Here is a 25,309-nt window from a genome sequence, read left to right as displayed (position 1 = left end):
CAGCACCTACAAGAAGTGACCTGGCTGACACTGGCCAGTGTGGCTCAGTGTGGGACCCTGACTATTGTTGGATGATTAGTGGCAGAACAGGGACCTCAGAACAAGGACAGTGCCTATAGGAGACCTAGCCTCAAGCCAGGACACACAGGGTTGGAGAAGTTTCACCCAAGTCATAGGGACAGGGGCTTGGGAGGTGATCCCAGGCTTCACTGCTATAAGGTCTCCTCCCAGGTGTGTTATCTTTAGCTGGTGATGTTATAAAGCCAATAGAAGAATTAATTGATAAGAATCACAATCTTATTGAGCCATCAATCTGCCTCTCCAGTCATTCTGTGTCCTTAGGTCCTTTGCATTATAAATCTCCAGTGCCCATGGATATTTTTGATTTTGACTTTATCACCCCCAGTTGGTGAGTTGATGGCAAACTGGAACCTAGAAAATTAAAGTTCTTTACTTTTATTTCTTTATTAGTTAATTATTTCTCCCCACTATTTGAATAGTAGAAAGAGGGAAAGCCAGTGTTTGTGTGTTCTCTATTAAACTCAAGTGCCCAGAACTCTGCCTGACATGTAGTGTGCATGCATTAACTATTTGGTGAATGGCTATCTATATGATGCGCAACATAGAGTTTACTTATTTTCTGAGCTAAAGGAACCCTTTCAGGTAAAATTAACTATAGGTACCTGAACTGGGTGGATAAAACCAACATTTATTCACAATCTTGGTATCCAGAGTTGAAAGTAGACATCTCTTACAAAACTCTGCCTGTATAGGAGCCATTTCTGTTTGGACTTAACTTCACCTTACAAATAGGCAAAGTATCATCATTTCAAATGCTTTTAATCTATCCTGGCATGAGTGCTACATATTGTGCAAGAACGTAGAATTCTATTTTAAGAGAACTTTTTGAAAAGCATTATGACCGCCAGTTAACAAAACTTTTCAGTTAATATCTAGCCTGTACCCTAAGCCATGTCATAAAATATATATACATATATATATTTCAAACCCCTCTACTCTTCAGCTTACATTCTCAGAACTAAATATTGATTGGTTGTTGAAGTGATTAAATAATTTCAGTCAAAAGTGAGATACATGATGATGGGAACGAGTGTTTTGGGGGGGAGAGGGGGGGGTGGGGGAGTGGGGTTGAATGGGACCTCACATATATATTTTTGATGTAATATTATTACAAAGTCAATTAAAAAAAAAGTGAGATACAGATATAAGTATAGTATGACAAGGGCAATCAAAAAATTCTTAACATGGCATAATTTTTTAAAACATGCTAGCAATAAAGTTGTATATAATACAGTTGTTGGTATTATTTAGCTGTCAATACTAACTGCTGGTAATATTTTTATATTTTACAAAATAGCTTTTGTGTGTATGAAGACCTTTCTCTCTTCACGTTACTCCACACCTAAGGCATTATTGTTTTGGGTCCAATAAAACCATAACCAAGTAGTATTGTTCTGTTCCAATAATGATGATGGTATTATTGCTCCTCAGATGAGTGAACTGAAGATTGGGTGTCTGAATGACTTGCCCTGAGTCACGAAGCTTTTAGTCGTCTTGCATATTTACATATAAGAAGTTTCAAAGCATCGTTTTACATGCAAAGCACACTTTTTAAAGCATCATTTTGTGCATATTACCTGTACATATCAAGAAAGACAAAGGTAGTTCCCAACCTCCTGGAGGTTACTGCCACTTGAAGGTTAAGTCCACTTGGACTAAACAGTTAAATGCATCTTACTGCCAAAACGCTGTAGAAAAACGAAGACTTCCTATGACTCAGTTTTCTTCTTTCTGAACAAGTTTTTAATCTTTCCACCCCTCTAGAATTCACATCTGTTCATGACATAATGCTGTGGGTCAGCCTGGGTTCTGTCAAAATGAAGCCAGTATTACCAAATTCCAAATTACAGCATGTTTTACTAACCGGTATTACAGACTAGACATTTCACTCAGGCAGAAAGGAATTCCCACCACTCATGAGGGATAGCAGAGCCCAAGAGCAGGCTACTGGTTCTGGCTGGCTCTGTCTTGCCAAGGCTTCCAGGCACCCTAACGACAAAGGAGCAGGATCTACTTGGTGTGAGATGAAGTTATGAAACACCTTCTTGATGCTAATTTTCCCTTATTGTGGGGAGAGGCCAATGGGTGCCATGATCTCTTACTATATTGTAGCAAAGAATTCAAATTTGTGAAAAGTACTTCTTAACAACAGAAAACGAATATCCTGACTGCAAAGGAGAGTGAGAATGTATTTGGTTCAACTACCAAGTGGGAGAGAAGAATTTACATTTCTGTTTGTGGTCTCTTTTTTTTTTTTTTCCAAGTTGTTGGTTCATAAACTTCTCCAGAACTAATATAAATGTTCTATGCAGTTTAACTTATACTTATTCTCTGCCTTTACATAACAACAAAAACATCGTATCAAAATATTGTATTTTATTTCTTAGGTAATCCCCTCTGTTTAGTCTTGGAAAAACAGAATATCAGTAAGTGAAGCAGAAAGAAGTCAGGGAAAGATGCAAGACTGATAACATGATACCAAACTGCAGGGCACAGGCAAAGACCTTTTAAAAAGATGTTCATTCATGCATTTAAACAATTGCCAGTTGCATTTTTTACTGAATCCTTATTTGTGTGTGGTAAGGGTAGGGTGCCAGAATTATGGCCTAAGATCTATACCCACTGTACTCTAATACGAACCCAAAGGCTAGATTTGTTCACTCAATAGTGAACAAACCCAATAAACAGTTATTGCATGACTAGCATGTACTAAGAACAATTCTAGACACAGGTTGTACTGCAAAGAGCAAGAGTTAAAAACTCCCTGTTTTTCTGCTACTTAATATTACTTAATATTATAGTAAATAAAGGAAGTGTACAATTAATAAGTAAACAAATACGTGTGTGTGATGTAATTAATTGCAGGTAGAAATAAATGCTAAGAAGAAAAGTAAAGCAGAGCAAGAGTTTAGAAAGCCACCAGGGTGCTCTTTAGACTGGAAGGAAAGGTGCTCTGAGCAGGTGACCTCTGAGCAGGGGATAGACTCCTAGAGGTCAATTGGCTAGAGAATCTGGTACAACTTCACAGAGAAGTCAATGTCCCTGATGTTGACAGTCAATCTCCCGGGCTGGGTTTCTTAATCACCAGGCTCTCCCTGAGTACCTGCCCTGGGAGAAGGGAGTCAAAGGGAAAGATGAACCCTCAGTGTGCAGAAACTCCGTGCACAGGTGTCAGCTGGGATGTGATAGTTGAGTCCGATGTGGGGTAATCACTTGTTGCAGACTGTCCTCTAGCTCGGCTAAAGGGACTCATCCATGTCAGAGCACTTAGAAGATGATGCAGGAAAAAAGCTATAATATCAATTTCTTAAAAGTCTCCTTTTGCATCCACGAGTAGTAAAGGAATGTAATACTACTGTGGGGGCAGGGTCTCTTATTTCCCATCATTTTAGTACCAACTACCTCATTTAATTCAGAAGCATCAGAGAATATCGTGACTGTGGAAACAGGAAACACTTTTGGCTTCTCTGATACCCCTTGCCCTCCTCCTTCTATTAACAGTAGCCCCTTCCCCTGTAGAGAACCCTTTCAATATGGGATGGGGGAGCTAAATCCCTCAGCCAGAGTATACATCCCTCAAACACCATAACTGGTGAGGAATGGGCAAGCGATACAAGCCACATTCGTTAGCATTCTTAGCAGACTGTTTCTGTAGAAGCCATCGGAAAAACCTGTTTGGTTTTTTGGGTTTGTTTGTTGTTGTTTTTTTGACGTTGCTAAGCTGAAAAGAGATGGGTGTAGCTCTGTCACTAGCTGATCAAGATTGCAATTGGAGAGAAAGTGTTAAAGAGGGGAGAAAGAAACAGATCCCTGATAATATGTCTGAACGCTTAGATCCAGCTACACAAGGAAGGCATAGCTACCCATAGATGAGCCAGGTGCATGCGTCAATAAACTCCTAGTTTTGCTTCCACAAGTCTGAGTTGGGTTTCTGTCATGAGCAATTGAACAAGACCCACATGATGAGAACCAGGGTTCCTCAGGGAAAACATGAGTAATAACAAGAAATATACCAGGGGCATCAGCTGCTGGCAAAAGTCAACAAAAGGAGCTATGCTGGAGAAAAGAGTAAATGCTGTAAGGAAGAAGAAAGGCACAGGCCTCCACAGGCACATGTCAGACAGCCCAGAAATGTCGTGAAATGGAAGAAAAGAAAAGTGGCATTCCAGATGTTCTACCAGAGGGGCTTACCCCAAAGAGTTGCTGTTGTTTGACTGTCCCCCTTAAAGTATAAATTTTCGGTTGGAATGACCTAGACAAGTAGGGATGATATGTTAGCGTCTTCACAGAGGGCCAGCAGCAGGTCAGGGGTATGACTTTCACTAAGCACACATTTAACCATGGCCACTTTTGTGCTAAACCTGCGCAAGGTGGGCCCTGGCAGGGAAGGACAAGGCTGCGTGGCCATTGGCTCCCTTTAAAGTTTTCCAAGATGGCTGGCAGTATGGGACCCCTGTGTGGCATCTAACCAGCTTATAATACCATGGTGAAATCTGGGTACAGGGAGGTTGTTTTTGAGGGAGTGAAGCAACTAAAAGACATAAGGATTTCCTGCAGACTGCTCAGGGAGGCAATGGAGTAATTTTGATTGATGTTGGCTACCTTTGTGTTCATGTGTTTCACGGAGTAATTTTAGCACTGGCTGGAGGCACCAGCTGTCTAACTCCCGACCTCTAAGATGCTGCCCTGCATTGTTTCCCATCCACCGGCATCACCGGCTCCCCAAAATAACGGCACCATGCCATCCTGCAAATCCCACCCACCCCCAGTCCCAGGATGTCTCCATTTCTTTGAGGAAGAGATTGTTCTCATCGTAAAATGGCTCCTCACAGAACATTGGCAAGTATAATGTCCGTGCTTTACACAATGGCACATAAGAACACTTCAGTGAGGAGTAGAACAAATCATACGAGATACTCTGCTGAAATCCCCTTCTGATCTTTCCTTTTCCCTGGCCTCCCGGTCAGGATTTGGAGCTACCCCCCTGCACTGAGGCAGAAGATGCACCAGGCAAAGATTTACAAAACCAAGGACAGAGGCAGGGAAGGGAGACAGGAAGATGTGGCCACCCAGTTGGGGATGAAACTGTGGAGATTCTAAAGGAAACGTCAGGAGCGGACAGGTCAGTTCTGTGAGGAAAGTGACACGTACAACCGGTACAGGACGCCCACCAAAGGGTGTGCGTAACCCAACCTAGATGTGCTCATCTTGTCTGACTTGGGCGCTCTCTCCCCTCCGCCACTGGCCGCGTCTCACAATGTACTGGACACTCAGCAGAGGTCCTTGTCCAGGCTCCTACTGCAATTAGGAAGGCGACTCTTGGGGCAGCTTCCAGCATGGGATGGGCCACAGCAGACAACTGAGAGGCTGCCCTCTTTTCTGACCTCTGCGAAATATGAAAGAAGAGAAGGCCTGAGTCTCATCGAGTCCTCTCCCAAGAGGACACAGAGGGGTGCATTCTGGAGTTTTCTAGGGGTGCACACACAGTTCACTTAAACACATTCGAATTGACAGAGTGTGCAGGCTGAAAAGTGCATTTCTCTCTGTTTTGGATAAAAGCTAATTTAAATGTGGTGGTACCAGACTGCAAGCACATTCCTACAGCGAAGTAAACAAATGTTATTGCCTTCACTTAGAGAGTCTTGCCCAATTAGGTTGATTATAGTGATCACAGAGATGTATCCTGAATGCACAAGAAAGTAGTGATGCTCAGATTTGTTATATAATATTTATAGACTCTGTGGTAAAGCTTCAGACAAATTAAAACATGCAATCTTGTATTTCCACAGACGAGGGGAATGTGATCCACATGTTTGTTAAAAGCAAGAGACAGAGCCAACAAATTCCCTGACATTTACGTTGATGATGCCTTTTTAAAGAAATTGTAAACTCCTGTTACAAACCGCTACTTTAAACAACAGAAAGGCAGCCAGTCTCTGTTACCTGGAAGTTTAACCCCAAATTTGCTTTAGCTTGGACTTTAGAAACTGTCTCTATCATTTGTTCTTAAGTAGATTGATTTATGAAAGCACACAATATATTAAAAGAATCTAAGTTATATCTTTTCCAGTCTTATTTTATCATACCTGATATATTATTAATAAGCTGATTTACTTAGATATTATGATTATTAATATTTTCATGTTTCCTTGACTATTAAAGAATGTGTCAAGGTAATTAAATACACATATTTTAAAAGCTATGCATTTTAATTATAGAATCTATTCATACCATAACTGGATGAGGAAGCCTGGTATGATGAAAGAAAATGATTTTAGTGAGATTTTGGATGAATTTTACCTCCTTGGGCAAGCTGATAGATTTTTTCTAGATGATCTCATAGTTCTTCTAGCCTCACCTCTGAGATCTTTGATTGTTAACACATAGGTGCTATTGGTGGTAGTAGAGGAAGGCTTTTCAGTCTTGGGGGACCGAGCCTATGAAGACAAAGCTGTGCGAAACACTGGTTCAGTATGACAATCATTGTAGTTACTGGAAATCCAGAATAAGGGAGTTGTCAAGAACAGGGAGACAGACAACACTGGAGGAGCTGTATATAAACAAAATGGAGAAATATATAGTTTAGGAAAAATACATGCATTTAAAAAATAAAGTTTTTTTCAGTTTCCTTTGCATAATATCTGTCTTGGGGAAGACAATTCATTGTTTAGGAAAATATTTCCATGGGCTTCTTTGGGTATAAAAGCTGAAACCTGGCTGTGAAATAGAAAAGAATCAAGGGAGCCTCCAACCCAACCCCATTCCCACCCTTCAATTCAAACTAAAATGAAGAGAAAATAACCAATACCAAGAGATAGTTTCCTGGCCAACATTACAAATCTGATTTTCATGTTGCCTCTTCCACTTTCCAGCTGGGGAAACTTGTGCAAAGGCCTTAAACTTTCTGAACCTTGGCTCCTTAGAGTGGTGACTATTTTTATTACAAATATTATAATATAAATATGAAATAATAGTCAGCGACAGTACCTCCCTCACCTTTCACCTTACTGGAAAAAAGAAGTTGGGAAGAGTCCACCAGTGTGGATTCAGGGAGTACCCTCACTCTGAGACCACAGATTAAACCAGACCAAGGTACGCCTTTTGGTTTCTAACAAAGGTGGACATAGGAAGAAAATGGTAGCACATAGGAAGCTGCTAACTTTTTTTTTTTTTAAGATTTGTTTATTTATTTATTTCTCTCCTCCCCCCACCTCACCCCCAGCCCCAGTTGTCTGTTCTCTGTGTCTATTTGCTGCGTGTTCTTCTTTGTCCGCTTCTGTTGTTGTCAGCGGCATGGGAATGTTTCTTTTTGTTGTATCATGTCGTGTCAGCACTGAACTTTCTTTCACGCTGGGCAACTCTCCTTACGGGGCGCACTCCTTGTGTGTGGGCCACCCCTACATGGGGGACACCCCTGCATGGCAGGGCACTCCTTACGCGCATCAGCACTGCACGTGGGCCAGCTCCACACGGGTCAAGGAGGCCTGGGGTTTGAACCGCGGCCTTCCCATGTGGTAGACGGACGCCCTAACCACTGGGCCAAGTCAAGTCCGCTTCCTTCCACTAACTTTAGTAGTAATTGGCCCAGTATCAAATTTCCTTTTGTTGTCGGGTGCCCTCATGGCTTTGTTGTCTTGCATGCACACCTAACCTATGACTTATCACTGGCCACTTGAATGGTTCTGAATTGGTACCAGTATTGTTTGTTTGCTTATTCATTCCCTCTTCATTCAAGAATCACCCACAAGTGCCAGACAGTGGGAATATAATAATTATATATAGTCACTACACAAGAAGAATTAAAGTCTAGTACACTGATTCTCAAATGTTGAATGCACCTAAATCACTAGAGAGCTTGATAAAATGTACATTTCTGGAACCCTTCCCTGGAGATCTTGATTAAGTAGCATAGTGAGGTTAAAAAAAAAAATCTGTTTTATCAGGCTTTCCCGATAACTCTGCTGCAGGTGATCTGAAGATCCCATTTTGAGAAATTCTGACCTAGTATATGTTCTCTGTTCTCCCTGCATGACGTTTACCAGCTTTCCTGGGACCAGTGGCTTTCAGGCCTTCCCAGAGCTTACCTTCTACCCCCCCTGCCTTTGTCCTGCTCTGGGTCTTCTCAACTCTGCCCTTGACTGGAGTCGACATCCCACAAGGTGCCCTCAGACTGGCCCTGAGCATTACCACAAAATGACACAAAGAGTAAATAATATGTGGCTTTGGCTACTTACAGAGATGAAATGGATTGCAGAACTTTTGGGGGATACCTGCAGCTAAGCCTGTGACTCATCACAGAGTCAAGTGGAGTGCATATTGGGTAGCAATTTGATGAATTTGACCAGTGCCAGCAGTTCACTTAGATAAAGCAGAGCCCAGCATGTATCAAAGAACTTTTTAGATTTGAACAGACCTCTACAAAAATAAAACTACCACTACTTGCTGTCACTTTACAGTCACTTGGCACGTAAAAGTATAGCTAGTGTTTAATTAGGACCCACTGATAGATAAGGGTATACATTCTCAGTAACAGAGAGAAATACAGATCTTATCAGTTTAATAATAAATTACTGTATCTAGATATTTTATGGTTCATAATGAAGGTAAAACAACAACAACAACAAAACAGCTAGTGAAGCCAGGGCAAAGACAGGCTCGTTAGATTAATACCAGATTTCAAATTGAAATAATCAATAAATCAATTAATACATCCACAAACCCGTATTGACTGCCTTTGCACAGGCATACACATATACATGTACCTAAGTAAACTCTTCTATAGACAGGAAAGCCACAGCTGGAAAACAAATTGGAAAGAAATTTCTGATCTCTAGGTATTTTGTTTGATTCATTTCTTTCCATAATTGTAAAATGCACAAGCGAGTGAAATTTATGATCCTCATTCAATTGAAAAGCATAATCTTAAGTTAGGGAAATGATGGGACAACTGCTGGTTTCTAAAATGTAGTTAGGATGTGTGTTTAAAGAGGACCTTATCAGGCCTTTATTCTATAAAATAGCTAGACAAATAAATCTGAGGCATCTGAGGATAATGGCATCTTGAGAGATAATGGATATTCAATCTGGGAGATGAGAAGGAGATAAAACCTTGGCTAAGATATGTTTAAAAAAAAATTCAGACTGCCTGTTACACTACTGGATAGACTAGTCCCTATAAATTTTCAACAGGGTGTCCTGGATTTCATCCAGGAAGCTATTGCAAATGAGATACGCACTGCTAAAATTTTCCACAATTCTTCAGAAATTTTAGGGCAAGTTCATATACCTCATGCCTGGGGTCAATCACCAGTAGTTCTTGGCAGAACCGAATATTTAACACTCTTACAGCAAATTCATGAGAAGGAGGAAAACTCTACCCTTGATTTTAATTCAAAGATAGGTAGATTTCTAATCCTGTCCGCTAGGAGATGTTTTACAAAAGTTTAAAGGAAAGGTATGGGCAATTCTTATTAGCATCTTTGTTTGTTTGTTTCTAGGAATATTGTATTTCACCCATTTTGTGTGCTGAGAGCACCAATTATCAACCCACTACACCTAGGAGTTTGATGTAGTGCATTAAATGACTTTTAGGAGGCTGGCAATCAATACACTACACTTGGGCAACTTTCTATATTATAGGAAAAGCAGTTTTTCATAAATATTTACACCAAAAATTTTGTGGGTAGTGGAAGGATGGAAAGTGGAAGAAACCATGCTCTCCTTTACTCTATGGCTGGCATGGTAGAACAAGTGTAAAAACTCTTCCTTCCATTTTGTATTCCTGCCCCTTGAATCATCGTGACTTTGCCCTTCCTCCCACCAGGGCGTGAAATCCATTTCCCCAGCTCTTGAATCTGAGTTGCTCTTGTCACTTACTTTGGCAAACTGAAGGTGGCTGAAGTGATCTTGTGACAGTTTGAAGCCTGGGCCTCATGAGATCCTATAGGTTGCCCCTCTTCCTCTCCATCTCCTGACTCTACCATGAGAGTAAGCCATGGCTAGTCAGGCAGAGGATGAGAGAACATCTGAGGAGATCCCAACTGCCCCAGTTGGCTTCATCCTAGCAGCTGATTTCCAAAGATGTGAGAGAGCACAGCCAAGAGCAGCAAAGACTATCTGATCTGCAGCTGACTGCAAGCACGGCAGTGTGCTCAGGCCATCCAGGAAGAAGCACTCGGCTGACCTGTAGACTCGAGTCACTGCTTGTAGAGAAGTGGTAAATGCTTATTGTTTCAAGCCATGGAGTTGTGGGGGTGATTTGTTAGGCATTCGTTCATTGATATAATTGATTACATAGAAAAATCAGGAAGTGAGCTGGAAGAAACAAAAGATATAATTTTCTCTCCACAAGAGGCAAAAGGTGTCTATACTGTGCTGCAGACTACCTGTCATGTTGGTGAGAACCAGAGCTTGTATCCCCTTAGATTTGGATGTGGAAAGTGCCCATGGTGAAGATGCCAATGGCATTGAGAAACTATAAGCTAAAAGCCCCAAAGAAATATGGGTGGAGCTTATGCAGATAGGAGAAATTTTGCATGTTTCGTTTTTCAAAGGACTTTCAAATCTGTACTATAGATTCAAACCATGCATCTCATTAGGCTATACATTTCATTAGGCTATAGGCTTCATTAGACATTTGAATCAAGAATCTCATTACATACTCCAGACACACATCTCATTATGCCATGCATCTCATTAAGCTCCCAGCCAGGAACAGATGTAAAATAGACAAATTTCAGCAAGGCTTTGATTCCAGCCCACATGGCAATCTCATCAACAACTGAGCAAGGGTGGACCAACAATTGGGTGATTTTTGAATGACACTTGACAAAGAGGAACCAGCTCAATCAGGCACTATTAAATAACAAAGGAGAAAAAATAGATTGGTGTCAGATTCCACTTTGCCCATCCACTCTAGGAATGTGCTCCTCCTGTCAATCAGGAATCACCTATCAGCAAAAAGCCTAAGATGGTGTAGAAGAGGCCATGTGTCTGTAACATTGCAATCATCTGTCATGAGGCAGACACTCAGCAAAGGGTAGCGTCATCAATGTCACCTTGGGTTTGGCTGCAGCAATTGTATCTGTTCTGTGTCCCCAGTTGCAGTCATTTGTTTGGCATCTTCATGGATGGGTCCCATGATGAAGTTCCTGGTTAAGCGGTACTTCTTTGGACATAAATGATAAAATAATGATAACTTAAGAACAGAATGTACCGAGGAAACCAGAAGTGTGGTTGATTTTAAGTCCAAATCTATCCAAAGGCTGAAACAACATCTCTGGGACATCACGTCTCCTCTCTCTTGCTTAATTTTTAGGCCCACTTTCTCCATGAGATTGGTGCAAGAGGTTCTAAGCTTTCATAATTCTCACCACTACCAAATTCTAGGAAAAGGTAGTGTCTTTTACACAGACACAGCCAAAATTCTTGGGAATGACTTTCATTGGTCAATTGGGGGCAAGCAACCATTCAGTAACCAATCTTTGTTTCAGGGAGATGGGATAATCTGAGTGCCCAGGTCTGGGCCATATGCCCTCCCCTAAATATAGTTATGGACTAAGAACAAGGTAGGGCTGGGCACCAAAGTGGTGCTAGTAGGCAAAAATACCTATGTCCATATCACCTGTGCCATCCTGGGGGAACTCAGAGGTCTGGTAGGGGCTGTGCAATTGGAGAACTTGGTGGCTCTGTCCTTGGTCACCAGGAAAATGCTTGTCACTAATATTCAAATCAGTGGCATCTCTCAAACAGTCCAGGGGTTAGATAAATACCATGAAGTTTCTTAGGCTCTCATAATGTCTCAAAATGTAAACAATGGCTAGTCTGCAGAATTTAGGACAGAGAGATTAAGGCAGCTATAGAGTAGGATTTCAATGTAAGGTCAAGTCTCTTCTGTCTCTGGAATGGCTGAAATACTTCCTCCAACTCCCGGTTAATGCCTGAATATCTTTAGAAAGCAAACCAACAAAAACAGAAGAGAAGAGCGGTAAGGGGTTGATTTAATTCCACACAGATACAATGACGTGCTGAGTGCCTTTTCGGGAGTAAGTTTTGGGCAGGAGGAAGGAAAGGAGATGCCTCCAAATACCAGGCATTTGGTAAGGGTAGAAGGACCATAAGAAATAGAAAAAAGGGGAGGAACTGGAGAGTAGAGAAGGTCAGATAGTACTGAAGGCAAAATTCCCCACTTCATGATTATGCAGGGCCATCCCCAGGTCACACTCAGGAACTCTGAATCTATAAAAGCAATCTCTAATCTGAAAGAATACGGATTTTTGATGGAGAGTACTATGAAGGGAAGTCTGACTAGAATCAGGTATTAAAGAAGATCTTCCACTGCACTGGACTTTTCTTGGCAGTATTACTCTGAAAAGGCTGTTTACTAAGATAGCCTTGACTTTGAGTCCTCAGGAAGCTCCTTGCCTATGAAAATATTACCATTTACACACTCCCTCCACATTCCTTTGAGATGAAGTGCTATATCACCAATTGTCCAAAGTTGACAAAGCTGTTTCCTTTCCTAGCTTGGCAGAATTTTTTTAAAGCTCATTTAGCTGGAAGATGTTAGAAAGAGGTTGGAGTAACGGCGATAGGTCAAATTCTAACTTCACGTGGTAATGGATTCCCTCTGGAACCACGGTCCACCAAAACAAAGGGAATGGAGTATGCCTATTCTGAAGTTGATTTTTACCTTAAGAGCACCCTGAAATGAGAGGAATTTGATTAATTCATGTTAATGGAGGCAGCAAATGGGTCACATACTTTTAAAAAATCTCATCAGTTCTTATTTACTAATAAATATATGCACAAAGACTGCAGAAACCATAAGTAATAAAATAACACAAGATCTTTCTTTTGCTCCAGTTTGGTAGGAGTAATCGCACTCATTTGTTCTTGCTCTTTCAGTTAAAATGCTTGTGTTCCCACCATACCATTCCTGCATGCGGAGCAACTGATGAGTATTTAGCTTCCCAGTCCATTATTTTTAAGATTTTTATTTATCCGCCACCCCACCCCCACCTGCACTCGCTGTTTTCTGTGTCCTTTTGCTGCATGTTCTTCTGTGTCTGCTTGTCTTCTCTTTGGGAGGCACCAGGAACCAATCCTGGGACCTCCGTGAGAGAGACACATTCAATCACTTGAGCCACTTCAGCTCCCTGGTTTGTTGTGTCTCTCATTGTCTTTCCTCTGTGTCTCTTTTTTGCTGCGTCTTCGTGTTGTATCAGCTCATGGTATGGGTCAGCTCTCCTTGGCACAGGCTCGCTTGCCTTTACCAGGAGGCCCTGAGAACCAAACCTGGGATCCCCTGTATGGTAGATGGGAGCCCAATCACTTGAGCCACATCTGCTTCCCCCCAGCTCTTTCTTGGCTCGGGAAACACACCTCATTGTTTAGTCCACCCACATGTGATTCAAAGAGTGTGTGTTCTTACAAAATAAAGGACAAAGGACACATGTACCAAGCTGACGTTTCACTTCAATTCAGAATCAGAAGAAAAAAACTCCTCTTCCTCTCTTTGTCTTATAAGTACTGTTTTGAAAACCCAGACTGTTTGTCATTATAGGGCTAAAGGTAAAATTCAATTTGTTTGCCCGTGAGATTTGCCTTCCCTTCCTCCAAATAGCTCAGAACACAAGGATACTAAGTCCATGTGCCCCCATAACTTCCAACTCCCTGAACACTATGGTAGAGGGGCTTAACAATGGGTATTGATAGTAATGCTGAAAGACTGCCCAGAGCCCCATTTCAGAATAATGCTTAAGAGATTATTTTTTCCCCCTGCCATTTTCATATTCTTTATGGCGAGGAAAGAGATTAAAGGAAAAATGAGGGACTACCAGCCGCTCAATTTCAAAGTGAGAGACGAAAAGATCTCAGAGTCTAGCTGTTGACCTCGTGCCTTTCAAGAGAGCCTATCAGAAGCCTGGAATACAGTCACCTGGTGGTACATGTGGCTCAAAAAAAACAGAGGTGCGCCTTTAACCCGAAACAGGCTCAATCAGGGCTTGAGAAAGACCTTTGGAAGGTCTTCACTCTTTATAGCAGTCCCAGGGCATCGCTTTCCGGTATTTGTTTTGTTGTGAAACTCTTGGTGCTTGAATTTCATTTTATATAAACTATATATATTATTTAGACATTCAAAGCTAAGAGGATTTTCTCACTTGGCAAAGGTAGGTAGCATATGTAGACTTAAAAGAAAAAGGCGTTCTGACCTTTGGGTGCACAGTAGAACTTAAAATGCTATTGTTAATTTGTGGCCTGAGGAAAGCATGATTTAAATGTAAATCTTTTATCTCCAACGCCATAAAAGACTATGCCTTGGAGGTATGAGAAAATGCAAGCTCTAATGTGGAGCATATAAAAAAAAATTAGAACATTTAGTGCAGCACCAAATTTGCTTTCCTGAACTGCATTTTTCTCATCAAATAGTTAAAGTACATAGTCTTTCACTTATATTTAAATTGAGCTGCTCTTTAACCATTGAGTCTCCAGCTCCTGGGCCACTGGCTCTAAAAATCAGTGGAAGGCCAGTCAGTTTCAAGACGTCTGTGCTGCCTGCTACTCCTCCTTTCTCTTTCTCTTAACCTCTACCCTCCCGGAGGTGCCTTTAGACTCCTCTGAATGTCCTCGTGGGCCTCTGGGCCTCTGGAGGCTTACCAGCCTGCCTCCCACCTCCCTGCCCTGCAGAGATGGCCAATAAGGATGCTGTTATTGCCAGAAGTCCCATCTCCATTTTCATATTCCTTGACCTGCCCGTGGCCTTTGAAAGAGAAGAAATAAAATCCCGCAGCTATTTGGACCCAGCCGTGGGTAAGCCTGGGCTTGCGACAGCTTTTGTGTATGGGCTGCAGATTGGACACGGTGGGAAACTGACGCTCCTGCCCAGATTCACTTTCCAGTTTCCATATGGCTTTGTTGGTGTTGATCAAACCTTTTTTGAGCCCAAATACCTCTCCCCCCTTTAAGAATATCCTGCAGTTCCCTCCTGTTTTCACCTCCCGCTGGCTCACCTTCTCCTGGCACCAGTTTCCCAAGCTTCCCAAGCATTTTTCCCCTGATGCCACATGCAAATCAGACAGAAGTCTTTCTCTCTGTGCCCCAAATAGGCAGTCGGGGGGGCAGTGGCGGGGGGGGGGGGGGGGGAGGGCGCAGTGTTTGTTTCTCTTGGGGCCAAATACTCTGGGCACTCCTTGATTCAAGGACCAAGTCTTATTTTCCCAGAACTGGAGCATAATAGATAATTGATAAGTTCGTTCAGTGAATGAATGAACGTGTTTCACTTACTTCTGAGTTTTAGATTTATTTCTTCACATAATCTGTATTATGTGTAAACTTTCCAAACATTTCCTATCCATTTCCTCTGCCTGGAATCCTCTTCTATTCCGCACTTTTTTCCAGCTTCCCCCACATCCCAGATTAGAAATGATCCCATGTCGTAAACTTTTACTGCACCCTGTAATTTTCCTTCTTAGCCCTAATGCAACTAATTAAATGATGATGCATATAATTTAATGTTTATTGTTCTCCCGGCTAGACTGTAAACTCATAAGAGCAAAGGATCATCTTTATGTTATTCCTCACTGTATTTTCAACTCCAAGACAATGCTTGGCATGAAAAAGGCATATGGTTAAATGAGAGATGAAGAAGCTGTCAATCAATTATTTTCAAAATGCATGATTGTTTGTATTCCTGGTTTCCCTACAATGTCTATAGTTATTCTTGAGAAATCTCCTTTGAATTTTCCCCCAAATCCTTGCTCCTCTGTGCAGTGTTTTTCTTGCCTTCTATTTCTAGCCTTTTATTTAGATGCTATGCCATGAAATTCTCACTTAAATATTCAGGGGACTCACTCCATTACCCACATACATTCTTGTCCTCACATAAAAGTGTCCCTTGCAATCTATCTTCATGAAAATAAAATAAAGTCCTGATATTTTTCTTATCCACAAGTCTACACAATAATACGCAAAATAATTACCCATCACTTTACACCTTAAGACTATTAACCCTCCGAGGTGGCACTGCTGATCTGTAGATAAGAAATCTCAGGGTCCCTAAAACACAGCACAGTAGCCACTGATTACTCTGTACCACCTGGTCCAAGGACTCTTGGGTCCAAAACCACTATTTCTTCTATAGTAATTTATTTTCCTCTCTTCTAGTAATCACAGTCTTGAACTGTTCCTGAATATCCCAGTTGGGACTAAGAAACTATTTCATTTCTAGAATGTTTTCTTTTGCCTATTTTTCATTTTTTTCTATTATTTTATCTAAATAATGGCCATCCTTGGACCTTTAAAGAGGCCCTATAGTCAAACTGTGGTTCAAATAGGAATCCCCAAAGGCAAACAGCTTAGGAAAAATACTAATATTTTCTAACAAATATGCTTAACAGATAACATCCTTAATATATAAAGAGCTTATATAAATAAACAGGAAAATTCTTAAGATTGTTTAAAATAAAACAAAAAGGAAGGCTACAATTATTGAGAAAAAGAAGAAGTACAGCAGGCTAGTAAACACAAGGAAATAATCAGCATCACTAGCAATCAGAGAAATTAAAATAAGAGAATAGTGAAGTTTGTTTGTTTGTTTTTTAACAATTGTAGTTAATGTTGACAATGTCCTATTAGTACTTTCCTGCATTTTTGGTCAAATATCTTCAACTTTTGGCAACTTGTATCAATAGCTTTAAAAATGTCTATATCTAATGACCCAATAACCCTCCTTTTAAGGAGATAAGCAGATATGAAAATAAAACTTCACATATAAAAATGTTCTTCACTGTGCTGAATTAGATTCTAGACTGGGAAAAAATAATTTAAAAATGTACTATAGATTAGATAATGGTGTTATATCAATATTAAATTTCCAAAAATACTTACTGTTCTCAGAAATTATACAATGAAGTGCTTAGGAATAAAAGGGCAGTTTACCTTCAAACAGTGTAGGAGAAAACATATGTGTATTTGTGTGTGTGTGAGAAAGAGAGCAGAATAAAGAGAGGAAGTGACAAAGCAAATGGCGCAAAATGTAAACAATTGGTGAATCTGGGTAAAAGCTCTATGGGAGTTCCTTGTCATTTCCTTGGAATTTTTTCTGTAAAATAAAATTTATATCAAAATAAAAAGAAGCAAAGCATGCTCTTTGCTGTGTTATTTATAAAAGTAAGAGCAAATGCCAACAACCTACACGTTCAAAGGGGAGAAAGACTAATTAAATTATGATACATGTATAAGAAGGAAAATAAAGGAGCCATTCAAGTTGTTTACAAATGTTTGCTAAGGAAATGGAAAGATGTTTACACAATATAGCCAAGAGAAAAGAGTTGAATGAAAATTGCAAATGAAACATATTAGCTTTGTAAAAACGGTCTAAACCAGCAATTATTGGTGAGATTGTGGGTGATTTTTACTTCTTTTTTATACTGTTCTTTATTTTTCATAGATTTTAAAATGTAAACTACATGTTAATCCTATAATATGAAAAAAGGTTTCATTTCCTAATTTCTCTTTCCTTTCATCATTATTTATTTGCTAGGAAAGAAGAAAGCATTCACCTTTTCCCATAAAGCCCTTCTCTGGAATCTCAAGATCAGAGTCCAATGACTCTGTATTAAAATCCTGTTTCAGAATGTTGCCCATCTGCTTCTCAGAGGCTTACCCACAGCCACACTGTACGCTTAAAATGTGTCGTTATTACACTGTACACTTAAAGTGTGACTCACAGTTACATGCAATAAGCTACTTCTCATGATGTTAAAGTTTTCCCCTCTGAACCTTTGACCGAGTACAGGATAAGGAGCACTGGCTTGGAGGCCAGGAGAACCTGTATTTGAAACTTGACTCCTAACTAATCATAGGACCTTGAGGAAATTTCCAAAATTTCTCTGAGCATTAGTTTTCTCACCCATAAAATTGTAATGTTAATACTTACCTTGTAGGGTAGCTGTAAAGATTAAATGGACTAATACAAGTAGAGGGCAGTGCCTAGTATATCCCCTTTGTCAAACATTGTCAAGCACGTCTTGATTTTATTTAACATCCCAAGAAGCAGGAAGGAAATGTCCTTTCTATGCCCCTTAGCAGATGAGAAAGAACCTGAAGCTCCAAGAGCTGCACAAGCATCCCATCTTTTGACCCTTTTTTTTCAAAGATTTATTTTATTTTTACTTCTATTTATTTCCTCCCCCCTTACCACCTGCATTCATTGTCGGCTCTCTGTGTCCATTTGCTGCATGTTCTTCTGTGTCTGCTTGTATTCTCTTCTCATATTCTCTTTAGGAGGCACCGGGAACAGATCCGGGGACCTCCAACATAGGAGAGAGGCACTCAATCACTTGAGCCACCTCAGCTCCATGGTCTGCTGCACCTCTCATTGCCTCTCCCTTTGTTGCATCATCCTGCTGTGCCAACTCAGCTCTCCACAGTGCAGGCCGTTGGCTCTCCATGGCACAGGCCAGCTCGCCTTCACCAGAAGACCCCTGGAATCGAAATCAGGACCTCCCATATGGTAGATGGAAGCCCAGTCACTTGAGCCACATCTGCTTCCCTTGATTTTTATTTTTTGATCATTAAAGAAAACCTAAAGGATGAGAAATTAGAATGTCATCATATTAATCCCTTTGAGGTTTCAGTAAGTCATGCTCTTTCTTGAAATTCAAAATCACAGGCTACCCTCTAAAGGAAGACTGCCCCATATGCCTTTCTTAAGGGTCAGGCACAAAGAAATTCCACAAAACCAGCAAAGGCATCTTTTTCTCTTCCCTATGATGTTGCTCACAGAGAAGAGGACAGCTGAAAGGTTCCTCCTTTCATACATTCAAGTTTTCATGGCACACACTCATTTTCTCCTGAGGATTATCTCTGATTCCACCAAGTTTCCCTGCCAAGGCAGCACCACTCCACTGCTGAACCAACAAACATGTGGTGGGAGAGGTGGGGAGCAGGGAGGGAGCCAGCAGAGTGAGCCTTAAGGCCCCTTCCCTCCCCAGCAGCATTATGCTCTTTCACCTGCAAGGATTGCCTGGGAGAGGCTTAAAGGATCTGGAGATGTTAATAATTTAGGGGGCAAAAATGTGAAAGTTCCAAGTCCTTTGCCTGGTCTTCACATATCTCTGCAAAATAATAAAATCAATGCATTCTGCTTCTCAACTGAGAATTAGTGGAATCAGTCAGGCTTGCAAGAAGGACAAGGAATATTTAGACCCTTCAGGGAAGAGGGAGTCTTGGCAAGGGTCCCTTATTAGTTCTTCATTATTGCCATTTCCTGAGAAGAAAACATCTTTCCTACACTTTCCACTAAGTGGCTCATCCTGGGACAGACCCACATAAAATGAACTCTGGAAATCAATTGTTCTGTGATAGAAGCAGAAGAGTGAAAAGCTTTGCCGGTCTGGATAGTGGTAGGAAGGGGGCTCCACGCCATAGCCACAGTCCACGCTCGTGGGCCCTCTTACCGCCCCAGAAACTTCCTCTCCACTTCCAGCATCTGAGGCTCCCCTCTCAAGTCCTTGCAGAGCTCAGCTGATGTTCTATAAGTCCCTTGTATTAGCTAACAATAAAGCCGGGCTCTCTCTCTCCCAAGGGCATTTGCATCTAAGAATAAATAAGCTTTCATGTTTCAAGCAAATGAAGCTGTAATGCTGGAATCATAAGCACTGAGTTTAAGATCTGATGTTAATGTTCACTCATTCCACAAACTTTATTCAAGGTATGTATGTTGGCTCCAAATCTCAAAGCCCTTGCTGTAGAATGAGAAAGGAATACTGGCAAAGTATTATAGGGTGCTCAACAATCCTTCTACTGTATGGGTATGTTAGGGCTGCAGAAAGGAAAGGTATCTAACTGAGCCTGGGGGAATCAGGAATGTCTAGTTTCTCAAAGCCACCAGCACGTACCAAATATTTCACATGACAATCACTCCCATTTCATAGGTGAGTATATTAAAGAGCAAAGCAATTCATTTGGCTTTGTCAAAGTAAAACAGATAGTAACAGTGGAGCCACTGTTGACATAAACCCGTGCCTCCTAGTTCTCAGAGCTCAGTTTCCTGGGCCAATCTTGTATTCAGTAGATGTACACTTAAGCAAGTATGCATCTACTGATAGGATTCAGTCCTCTTAGGAGCAGGATCAACCCAACTTAGTTTAAGTGATTCAGCAGTTTCAGGGAAAACCTAAACTGAATCACCATAACTTGAAAATATGGACCAAGCCTTCTCCTTCATCCCCTCAAGAAAAATAATAATAAAAGGGAAGTGAGAGTGAGACCTGACACGGCTTTAAACCAGGCTATAGTCAGACCACTTGCATCACTTAACCTCCCACCCAGTCCTTCACCAAGGGGCAGAACCAACCACTGACTTCCTGGAAAATAACTACTACAGAAGTGATGCTTGGAAAGCAGATGTGGCTCAAGCAGTTGGGCGTCTGCCTACTACATGGGAGGTCCTGGGTTCAGGACCTTAATAAGATGAGCAAGACAGCAAGCTGACACGAAGGGCTGGCCTGGCAAGCTGACGCAGTGAGCTGACACAACAAAGAGACACAGTGAGAAAACACAGTGAGAGATACAACAAGCAAAGAGGAGAGGAGGCTCAAGTGATTAGGCTCCTCCCTTCCACATGGGAGGTCCCCGGTTCAGTACCTGGTGCTTCCTAAAAATAAAACAAGCACACAACAAACAAGCACAGAGAGCAGACAGTGAGTGCAAAACAAGTGGGGAGGGTGATGGAAATAAACTGAAAAAACAAATCTTAAAAAAAAAAAAGAAGTGATGTTTGTAAGTATAAATAAAAGTAAAAATAGTGTTTTTTTATCATCCCCATCTTAAAGGAAAAAATAAATTTCAAAAGGTTAAGTGAGGAGAAGTCTGATTTCACTAAAAATTATGGAGCTAATAGCACAAAAAAAAAGAAGTTAGTTCTTGCAGATATCTTAGCTCTCAGAGGCCTGCATGAGTCCATTCATTTATTCATTCAGTAAATGCTCAAAGTCTATTATGTTCAGGCACTGTCAACGGCCCCTGGGGATATAAAGATTAAAGCTACAAGGGTCTTGCCTTCAAAAACCTCAAACCTTGGAGGTGGAGACTGTCAGAGAAAGGGTAACTCAAGTTCAGTGTGGCTAAATTCTATCAGGGGACATTGTGAGCCCCCTAATCCAGACCTGGGAACGTGCAGCTAAGTGGGCTGCCCAGGCACAGCAGTGATGCTGACGTTGCAGTGGGAAGCAAGGTGCACTGAGAGAGCAGAGAAGTTACCAGGCACAGGCAGTGACCAGCACAAACTCAGAGAGGGAAACTCACTGCAAGTGATTGAGAGGAGGGGTGAGAGAGGTAGGGGAAGGAAACCGAGGCTAGTGACAACAAAGCTTCAGGCCTGCTACAAATTTTGCACTTTTGCTTGTGAGCAATGGGGAGCCACTGAGGAGTTTAGAGCAAGTATGTGGCATATCAGATTTTCACTTTAGACAGATCATATTGCAGGGTCGTAGAGGATGAACCCAAGAGGAGGAGTTTAGCAACGCTAACATACATACAATGACTTAGCAGACTACAGTGGACAAAACTCACACAGCCAATTTTCAAAGGAGAACATGTAAGAGAAGGGGCCAGAATTCCACCAGATAGAAAAACAGCTCATTAATTTATAGTCTGCTATTAAGAAAATTGGTATGATTCAACTTTGGTGATTAAAATTTATCTTTATATTGTCACAAAAATGAAAAGTATTTCCAGCAAGACAATGCTGTGTAATCAAGACTGCTATAGGATTGTTTTTAAAATACAAACTATCTTCTTTTCTTTTTGTTTTTAATCAGTAGAGTATTCATTTATTTATCAAAAATGTCCTTGGATAATTACAAGTTAGGATTATTTATTTATTAAGCCAGAGCTGGGAGTTCGGTAACCTTAAAATTATAAAATTGTATTTCTTTAAAAAAAAGTTTCAGTAATTTTGACTGGCCTTTCTCCAATATCAGGAGGATTTACTCTACCAGCTTTTACCGACATGACATTAGAAAGCAATTTTAGAATTGTGTAATCAAAATCTAAATGGATCTAATAGCCCCAAAGAATTAATATGTCTGTTACAACATGAGCAATTTATTCCCTTCACACCAGTAGATTCTGGTTCAGTTATTATTGAATTCTGGATTATTTATAGGAAAAATACTATAGGAACAAAGTAGTCTTTAGATCTGCCTCTTTTTCTTGTTGTTGGATTTTGTTTGTTTTCACTGATTCTCTTCCATTATGGTAAGCCATTCATGTCTCAAACATTGAGCACAACTATGTGCCAGACACTGTGCTATTCAATGGTGAGCCCAGGCTGGCAAGAGCTGGGTTTCTGCCTGCAAAGGGATCCCCTGGTGAGGTATACTGGGATGTAAACAACTTCTAGGAAATGGTGCAATAAATCCCATTAGGGGAGCTTACTTCTCAGGTTATGGGAACATAGAAGAACAAGAATCCAACTGTCCAGAAGGTGATTTTAGGGATGGTTTCCCAGAGGAGGTAACTTTAAGCAGTCTGATAAAAAACTGTAGCAAAAAAAAAAAAAAAAAAAAAAATTTCAGGCAGAAGAAATGAAAACATGAAATAACATTGGGAACTCTAAAGGATATGTAATTAGTTGAGACTAAACAGAGAAAATTGTACGTGGAGAAGATACAGGGAAAAGGATAAGAACGTAGATGGGTGTCTCATGAGGGGCTTCACGTGCCACGTGAAGTCTCCTGTAGATTGCTGCTAAAGCATCTATGCACGGATTTCCTTCAGGCTTTCCATAGTCTAGACTTGGAATATGTTGACATCCTGATTAAATGACAGGGCAGTGACAAACACAGAGATACACAGAAGGGAACTCTGGTGTCTGCTCTCATGTAACTTGCAATATAATAAAGTGTCCTCAGCATATCTAATTTCTTTTTCAGTCCCCTATGTGTACACTCGTGCAAATTACAAAAAGGCTACTGAAATTAAATACCAATCCTTTTAATCAGCAAAAATGAGCAAGTATAATTTGAAATATGAGAAAAATGAGTTTAGAAAAGATCCAAAGATGTGGATGTGTGTGAATACGTGTGTATATGTGCATGCATGTGTGCATGAGTGCACGTGTGTGCATGTATGTATGAGCGTGTCCATATATGCTCATGTGTGTGCCTGAGTATGTGTTTTCTTTTGCACCCCCCCCCCCAACCATTTAAGCAGCAGTGGAGTTTTTTGAGATGTTCTAGCTTAGGGTAGGATCATACCCACAAAAATGCATGAAAATTGAGCTTCAAAAACTTTATTTGAATACTAAGACTGAAAGACACAGAGCCAGGCATTTATATCATACATCCAAGATTGGGAAAGAATTCAGAATGATGCAAGAGGTGTTTTCTGCTTCCCTCCCCTTTAAAGGGATTTGAATCTTCTCTGGGAAGAGGGAGGGCAGTGGAGACTGAAGCAGAGAAGAGAGATTGTTGGGCTGCGAATCCTGGCATGAGCCTGTGTACCAAGTCAGGTGATAAAAGAAGCCTCAGACATGTTCTAGGGGGTTGCAGAATAGAGATTTAGCCAGGGAAAGAGAAACTTTCTCAGAAAAACCACATGCTTCTCCTGCAGAAGGGAGAAGTGCCTAAGGAGACCTAACTGAAGGAGAGCCTGAGAGAGGCCCCAATTTTTCTATGGCTGCAGGAAGTGTGTTCAAGCAGCCAAGAGGGGTGAAGAAGCTGAGTGGGCCAGGGACTAGCCGAGGTTCCTGATGGGTAGAGGAGGAAACAATGTGCGCCCTGGTGGGAGGATGACACAAGATCCTGAAGGCTGGTCACCCCCTCAGAGGGGCTGGCAGGTTAGATGATGCTCATGGACAATCCAACCTTGCCCAAACCCAGGAGCAGAAGTATGAGGAAAGAAAAGAACATTGAATCAACTGAGTGGTTCCCCAAAAGTGACTGAGTTTGAAACCAGAAGTGACTGAGTTGCCTTGACTTGGCAAAACTATGTTAGCTCATACTAGCAGAAATGGGATCTCCTGAGCTGAGCTGACCTCAGTAATTTACAAAGTCAATTCCATTTTATACACCTGAGCTTTTCATGGCACATTTTACCTCCATGTGTATTCCATCTTAAAGGAGGCAAGTGAAGCCCCCAGAAAAATGTCCCCTGTAAACCAGGTGAAGCATCAAGATAGGAGTAAAGTCAGTCCAGGCAGCTTTGCATTGGCTGTCAAGCATGAAAGAAGGTGAAGTGAATTGATCCATACCAGAATCCAACAAGGTCGAGCTCATTAGCACTTTCCTATAATTCTCTCCAAATTGGGTTAGCATCCTACTTACTTTCAATCGATGATATTTGATGTCGATCTGTCCAAAGAAAAATGACACCACCTCCTAATAGGATCCCAGGGGTAGAGGACATCTTAGCCACAGGAAACAGCTACTTGTCCCTCCTTCACTACCACATTCCAATGATGCCAGTGAAGGAAGAAGTCATACTTGAGACCCCTGCCCTAGAACTCCTCTCTGCCTAGGGTGGGAACATAAAACAGGGAATCTTAAGCCTCTTGGAGAAAGCTGGTCCCCCTCCAATCATGCCTTCCTGATAAGATGGAGAAGATCTAGGGAGTTGGAGAAAACAGCCATTGGATTCTGTGTGTCATCATGGGGGGATCTGGGTGGAGAAACAGTACTTAGCCCCAGCTGTCTTCGGAGCCCTCTATAGATCAGATGTCCTGATGTCCTCATTTATGGTTCCTCCCATTACAAAAACTGAGAAGGGCCTGGAGGAGACCAATCTGATTTAAAGGATGAAACAAAATGCACAATGGTCATAAAGGTCTTGTCTGCTCACATCTTCTATAGCAAGTCCAGATATCAATAAACACCCTGTTGTGTGAAACAAACTAGACTTATTGCCAAGGCCAAAGTTGGCAGACTGAAAAATTTAGTACTTCCCTTTAAACAACTGAGGTGTAAACCTATTGCCAAGGAAAAGGGGCATCAGAAAACTCTACATTTCCCACAAACTGTATGAGAAAGGAATTAGCCCAGTTGGTTGGCTGTATAGAAAGATGTTGTTGTTGTTTTTCAGTGCAGACATTGTATTTAACTGGAGAAAACAAAATTGATCTCTATAAGTCAGGACCTAAAAACAAGTGTGTAATTACTAATTATGCACTTAGGGGTTTATTCTCCCCAAGATACACATGCCCAACTACCACAGAAATTAATCT

The sequence above is a fragment of the Dasypus novemcinctus genome, chromosome 7 (genome assembly GCF_030445035.2).
Source record: "Dasypus novemcinctus isolate mDasNov1 chromosome 7, mDasNov1.1.hap2, whole genome shotgun sequence".
NCBI classification, from domain to species: Eukaryota; Metazoa; Chordata; class Mammalia; order Cingulata; family Dasypodidae; genus Dasypus; species Dasypus novemcinctus.
The sequence above is the reverse complement of the archived record's forward strand: the minus strand, read 5'-3'. Positions refer to the sequence as shown.